A 6,685-nucleotide genomic window follows, 5' to 3' on the forward strand; every position below is an offset into this window, starting at 1 on the left:
CATAAAGTGGTAACGGGTACTATTTTTGTACGATCATACAAGCTTGCTCTGTAACAACAGCAGCAATAACTTGTATTCATATAGCACCTTCAACATATTAGAAACTTCCAAGGTTCTTCACAGAAGTGATATAAAGAAAAAAAGCATTGAAGCGATGCCACATTAAAAGAGATGACGCATGTAGATTTTAGAGAGCATTTTAAAGGAAGAAAGAGAGGTAGAGAGGTGTAGGGGGAGGAAATTCCAAAGATTAGGGCCCCAGCAGCTGAAAGCTTGGCCAACAATGGGGGAGTGACTAAAATCAGAGATACGTTCAAGCCTTGTGCCTTTTTTGAAATAGCTGGGAGCTTGGGGAGGTTATAGTTCCTCCTTGCTTTCTCCATGGCAACACATCGGCCAAACAGAGTCGATTTTCCAAACAATCAGCAACCTTCCCTCCCAATGTATAAATTGTTGCGATCGTTTGAAATTTGGCATTCTTCCATTTATCCGGATGAGTGCAAGGCAAAAAGCTTCAGCAAAATGTCTCTATATTCAGCAACATTCAACATCTGAGATGTTGGAGGGGCCAGAAGTAGAGAAGGGCAGGTGTTATGGAGGTTTGTTGGGCTCACGTATTGCATAAACTGGAAAATAAGCTGCAGATTTATTTTTAACGTCACACTGCTTCTAATACTTTCAGCCTTTGTTTTTGTTCTTAATGATTTTTAAATATAAAACATCAAGTGTGTAAGCTAAATGTTATCTTCCCCTGTAATTTGTGGTATCCCGATAACTAACCTGTCTTCAGGGCATGTTTTTTTTTTCTTGACATGGGTGTTTCCATCTCTACCTTTGCATTTCTAAGTTATGTTTTGCTCTGTTATAGAAACAATATTAACGTTTCACTCTGTACTACATTGGCCCTATCATGAAAAATGCCGAAAGGTAGGGGTGTTAGGATGGCTTGATCAGTTAAATAATTTCTTAAATATTCCAACAAAGGCCAATTTATAACATTAACTGTTTAATATTTACAGGATTAGTGATAAGAGTCACACACTCTCAGTAACAGATGCCGCCCTGTCTATCGGAAAGTTCAATGGACCTTTAGAGTACACAGCGTGGAGAGAAATGAAAACCGCCATTAACACCGGTAAAACTCCTATATAAATTTCCTGATTTTCAATCCAGCTGTGAAGGGATTAAAGGAGACCCAAGGCCCCAGACTAAATACTCATTGCCAGTTGTGAATTCTCCAGAGGACCTCTGTTTTCAAATTTTGTTTTCCTCTTCATACCCCTGGGAAGTGGTTGAAGCCATCAGTACAGTGTGTCAAAGAATTAAGTGGATCAGCATACCCAAAGGAATAGATCAAGAATTTCAGTATGCTGTAGCTAATCCGTAGAAGAGACTGGTCTTGCTCCTTTTGGAGTTTTGGTAAATATTTTATGTATGTGATATCATTAGAGAGACTATGTTAAAAGGCAACTAATTTGATGGATCAAAATAGACACCTTAATCAAGATTGTCTGAAGAGGAGTCAGTGACATGCAGGTGATGTAGTGGAAATGACACTGGACTAGTAATCCAGACACCCAGGCTAATGTTCTCGTGCACGGTTCAAATCACACCACAGCAGCTGGTGGAATTTAAATTCAATTAATAAAAAAATCATATATGAAATTTAGCCTCCGTAAAGGTAACCATGAAACTATCAGAACATTTTGTAAAAGGCCATCTGGTTTACTACTCTGGAAATCTGGCCTACCCCTGACCTCAGCAATGTGGTTGACTCTTACCTGCCCTCTGAAATGGCCTGGTTCAAGGGCAATTAGGGATGGGCAACATTGTTGCTGGCCTTGAGATCGACGCACACATTCCAACAAATAATAATAAAATAACAAACTTTGACTCTGCACTGCATAAGGGAGGGAGTGTGAGGATCTTATTGGAGTGTTCAAGATTCTAAACGGAACAGAGAAGATGAACATTCATAGGTTTACCACAGTTACCAAGTCCAATGCAAAGTAGTGATGTTGTCAAACTTAGAAGCGGGAGACTGGGGGTGGTGAGGGATGTGGTGGGGGTGGTCGTGCAGGGCTGTGAAAAGCAGTTTAGATTGAGAGAAGTTGATTTTTTAGTGACAACTGCTTGACCTAAGAATTTAGTCAGAGATCCAATCCTTTCTGAGGAATTTCAGTACAATATTGCTGGTCAGTTATCTGTGGGTTTCTGGCATGCGAATTTGATCGGTCGTTCATGTGGAAGGTGGTGGGAGACAGGAGCTCCACAGACTCCTTGGTTGAGGAGTTAGGAGGCGCATCAATTTACAGGAGTGGTGGTGGGGAGAGGATGTTGGGGCGGGGGGGGGGGGGGGGGGGTGGTGGCGTCGGGCGGGGGGCGCTGCTTATCCCAGTACCTTGGCCAATGTTTATCACTCAGTCAACATCACATGTTTGTGCATGTTTCAGAGTGTGGGAGAGGAAGGTCAGGGTGTGAAAGCAATGAGGAGAGAGAGCAGAATGGGAGGAGAGAAAAAGCAGGTGCAGAGCAAGAGAGTGGGAGTCGGAAGGGAGAGAGAGAAAGAGCCGGAGGGGGTGGAGTGAGAGTAGGAAGGTGAGGGGATAGAAAGAGCATAGGAAGTGATGGGGAGAGGAACGGAGAGGAGGGGGCAGAAAGAGAGCAGTAGGGGAGGGAAGAGAAAGAGACCAGAAGGGGGAAGGGAGAGAAGACAGCAGGGATGTAAGGAGATAGTAAGAGCAGGAGGGGTGGAGCGAGGGTAAGCAGGAGCATGTGGGCATGTGAGAGAGCGGAATGGAGAGGCGGGGGGAGCAGGATGGAGAAGGGAAAGAGGTGATGTGGGCATTTGCAAGCTGGAACGGCGGGCAGAGGAGGGAATAGCGGGTTGGGAAAGAGAGGAAGTGCAGAGCAAGTGTGTGGAAGGGGAGAGGAGGGAGGTGATAGAGGGAGAATAGGGGGCTGGGTGGCCATGAGGGTGAGCGTGGAGGGGCAAGAATGAGTGAAGGAGAAAGGGTCAGATGGAGAGTGGCTGGGGAGAGAAGAATGTAAGTGACTGGAGAGGAAAGAGAGCAGGGAAAGAACGGGGGAATGGAGGAAAGCAGAAGGGGAGATGAAATAAAGAGCTGGAGCATAATGTGGAGAGTGGGAGGGTAAGAGACTGCAGAAGGGGTGGAAAGAGTAGAGGGAGAGGCAGAAAGCGTGAGCACTAGGAGTGGAGAGCGCATGAGGAGTACAGAAGAGTGAGTAGGAGATGGAGGGGTAGGAGAGGTTGCAAGAGGTAGAGGAGAGAGTGAGAGTTGTGTGGGGAGGGGTGAGAGAGTAGCAAGGGAAGGGGAAAGAGAGTGCAGTCAGTGGAGGAGAGAAAGAGCACGGGAAAGGGTGGTGAGTGAAGAAGCTGGCGGGGGAGGGTTTGCTGGACCACTGCGTGGGAGGGGAAGGTGAGAGAGAAAATGGGAAGGGCAGGGAGAGCATTTGGCATCGGGAGCCTTGATAGACCAAGGGGGGAGGGGAGAGAGCATGAATGCACGGGGAGAGACATTGTGGAAGGGAGAACAGGAAGAAGAGCCATCCACACTCTGTACCCTTCCATCCCACTCTCCTCCCCCCTCATCCCACTTTCCCCTCCCTCCCAAGCTCTCTTCCACACGCATCCTCTCTCTGTCTCTCTCACTGCACCCGCGCTCTCACACCCTCCCGTTTTCTCACTCTCCCCACACCCTTCATTCCATTCTTCCTTCCTCCGCCCACTCCCTCCCATTCTCTCGCTCCCACCTTCCTGCACTCTGTCCTCTCTCATTCTCCTCCCTCTTCCCTGACTGTTCTCTCCTCCAGTTTTATTTTACATTCTTGCTCTCTCTGTTAACTCTTCCTCTCCATCTGCTGCTCCCGCTCTGCCACTCCAAGCCCACCAAATGCACCCTCTGTCACACTCTCTCTGCACTCCTGCTTGCTGTCGTCTCTTCACTTCCCTCTCTATTTATCTTTGCATCTTTCACCTCCTCCCCTATCCATCACCCTCCTCCCTCTATTCCTGATCTTTCTCCCTCGTTATGCTCTACCTCACCTGTCTCTCCATTGCGATTGATCCCCTCTCTCCAAATCACTGACTGTGTTATTTTAACTTTTCCCCAGCTCCAGCCTCTCTGACTCTGGATCTGAACACGACGAATCCCTGGCTCATCTTGTCTGAGGACCGGACCAGTGTGAGACTCGGAGACAAACGGCAGCCGCTCCCTGACACCTCGGAGAGATTTGACCCCTGGGCCTGTGTCCTGGGATCAAAGAGATTCACATCAGGGAGACATTACTGGGAGGTGGAGGTGGGGGAGAAGACTGAATGGATTGTGGGAGTGATCCGACAGTCTGTGAACAGGAAAGGAGGAATCGAACCAAAACCAGAGACCGGGTTCTGGATTGTGGAGCTGAATCCTGGAAGTGGTTATTTTGCCGCCACCTCCCCCTCATGGACCCGGCTCACCCCGAGTTTGAAACCCCAGGAGATCGGGGTTTTCCTGGACTATGAGGGTGGACAGGTGTCATTTTACAATGCGGACAACATGTCCCATCTCCACACTTTCACCCACACTTTCACTGAAATAATCTTCCCATTTTTCTTTCCGGGATCAAATGATGACGGGGTAAACTCGGCACCGCTGAGAAATCTGCGGGATTAAAGGCCACGAACAGATCCATCCCATAATTTCACACCGTCTCCCTGCCTCCTGCCAGCTGTAAATTGATGGGTGTCGGTCTCTGTCACAGGTGGAGAGAGAAGCCAGGTTAACATTGTGGATGTAAACCCTGTATGGGAACTGGGAACTGCAAGATCAGCGAGGACCTCTGTAGGGCTGGGGGAAAGAAGGAGGGGGAGAGAAGAAACAAATAGAAGCTCAATTGTAGACAGGAACTTACTGAGTAGAATGAGCTGTGAACTGCAGGAACCCGGTGATCTTCCTGCCTGTAATGTTGCTCCACAGGCGGAAGGTGGTGGGACATCAGCGTGTTTGAGATGAATCAGATCAGTGATTTGCAAACTGGGGTCCGGGGTGTTTTTCCAGGGGGTCCAGGAAATAATTTCTCCAGAGGTTGGGAAGAGATAAAAAGGAAAATTATGAAGTGAATCGAATCAAAATAACAAGCTCCCCGCTTTGTATAAATTCCCAGGAGTTAGAGTTATTCCTGCATGAGCAGCTGTCAAGATTTCCACCCCCAAACCTCCCGAATTCTCTCCCTTCTTCACTTGATTGATATTTCGGCTGTCATGGTTTTCAGCGGTGAGTCTGACATTTCCTTTCGGTCGGAGGGGAGGGGAGGGGAGGGGAGGCGGGAGACCAGCTGCTGCTGAGATTCTCGGCTGTCCTCAGTTTGGGCTCAGGCAGTGAGCAAGTGCCGTTATCATGCTGCCTGGCCTGCTGAGTATTTCCATCATTTTCTGTTTATATTAATCTCTAGTTGGTTTGTTTCTTGTAATCGCCATAAAACTGTCAGTGTGATTTACTTCAATCTCTCACCATGTTTCAATAATGTAACTTGCTTGTATGTTTAAATAACACTGAGAACCTGGACTGGGTTTGTACAGGTCTGTAAATATTGCCCAGAATGTCACACTCAAATTGGTACTCTAATAAAATAAGAGGGAAGGAACCCCATGTGTTTCTAGCAGGTTACTTTTATAGTAAAATAGGAACCTGCCTAGAGACTCTTTAAACATGCAAATGATGTGAGACTGCTGTGAGTACTGATTTGACAGTCTGTCTGTATTGAACGTGATGTGTGGACTGTATCTATGCTTTTAACAGGTAATTTTAACCACGTGAAAAGCAGTTCAGTTGCAGCGCTGGAATGTTCGTGGAGTCACAGTTATCATTTCTCTTTGGTTTGTCTGGTCTGTCTCATCACTGTCTACGTCAGTGAAATAGTCCTTAAATCACGACTATGTAATTACTTGTTTTATTAAAAGCATTATTAAAATACTCTTTGGATGTTACTTTATGGCTTTTATAGAGTGTTATACATTATAACTTACATTTGGCTCCATGATTGATAATTTATTTGTAAAGTGGATCTTCAACAAAAAAAACCTGAGAACCGTTGGAATAGAAAGTTTTCTCAAAGAATGACTCAGCTCATAATTGAATCCAAGAAGCAGAAAAGACACATCACATTTCTACCTCTCTTTAGTTCTAAAGAAGTCATTCGGACTCGAAATGTTAACTTTGTTTCTTTCTCCACAGATGTGGCCAGTCCTGCTTAGTTTTTCCAGCATTTTCTGATTTTATTTCAGATTTCCAGCATCTGCAGTAATTTGCTGTTACATTAGAAACTAAATATGCTGTTTGTTTTATTTATACTAAAACAGTCTGAATCCTTACAGCGCCCATTCCAAATTCAGCTGGGTGATTTTAGAAGCCTTCGGCTGGAGTAAATGGAGTGATAGTTGCCTGGAAATGGGACTGAAGTTTGTCTGGGACGTCAGCAATTGCCACCTTGGGTTGTGTTCTGAGATGGGCAGTGGAGATGCCATCCTGCTTTGGGTGGGTAGCAACGAAAAATCATAAAATGAAAAGGCACAGAAGATGGTCAATCGGCTCTTTGTGCCTGTAGAGGCACCCTAATAGAGCTATTCAACTGGTCCTCGTTCAGTGCCTTTCCCCCACAGCTCTGTATTTTCTTTTGTGTTTTA

The 6,685-nt window shown here is 46.1% G+C and overlaps 1 pseudogene; it reads left to right on the forward strand.

Moving 5' to 3' along the window:
• Positions 1-4,676, forward strand: part of LOC144695438 (zinc-binding protein A33-like) — a 29,131-nt pseudogene extending 24,455 nt beyond the window's left edge.
• Positions 4,677-6,685: the final 2,009 nt, after the last annotated feature.

The sequence above is a fragment of the Cetorhinus maximus genome, chromosome 21 (assembly GCF_964194155.1).
Source record: "Cetorhinus maximus chromosome 21, sCetMax3.hap1.1, whole genome shotgun sequence".
NCBI classification, from domain to species: Eukaryota; Metazoa; Chordata; class Chondrichthyes; order Lamniformes; family Cetorhinidae; genus Cetorhinus; species Cetorhinus maximus.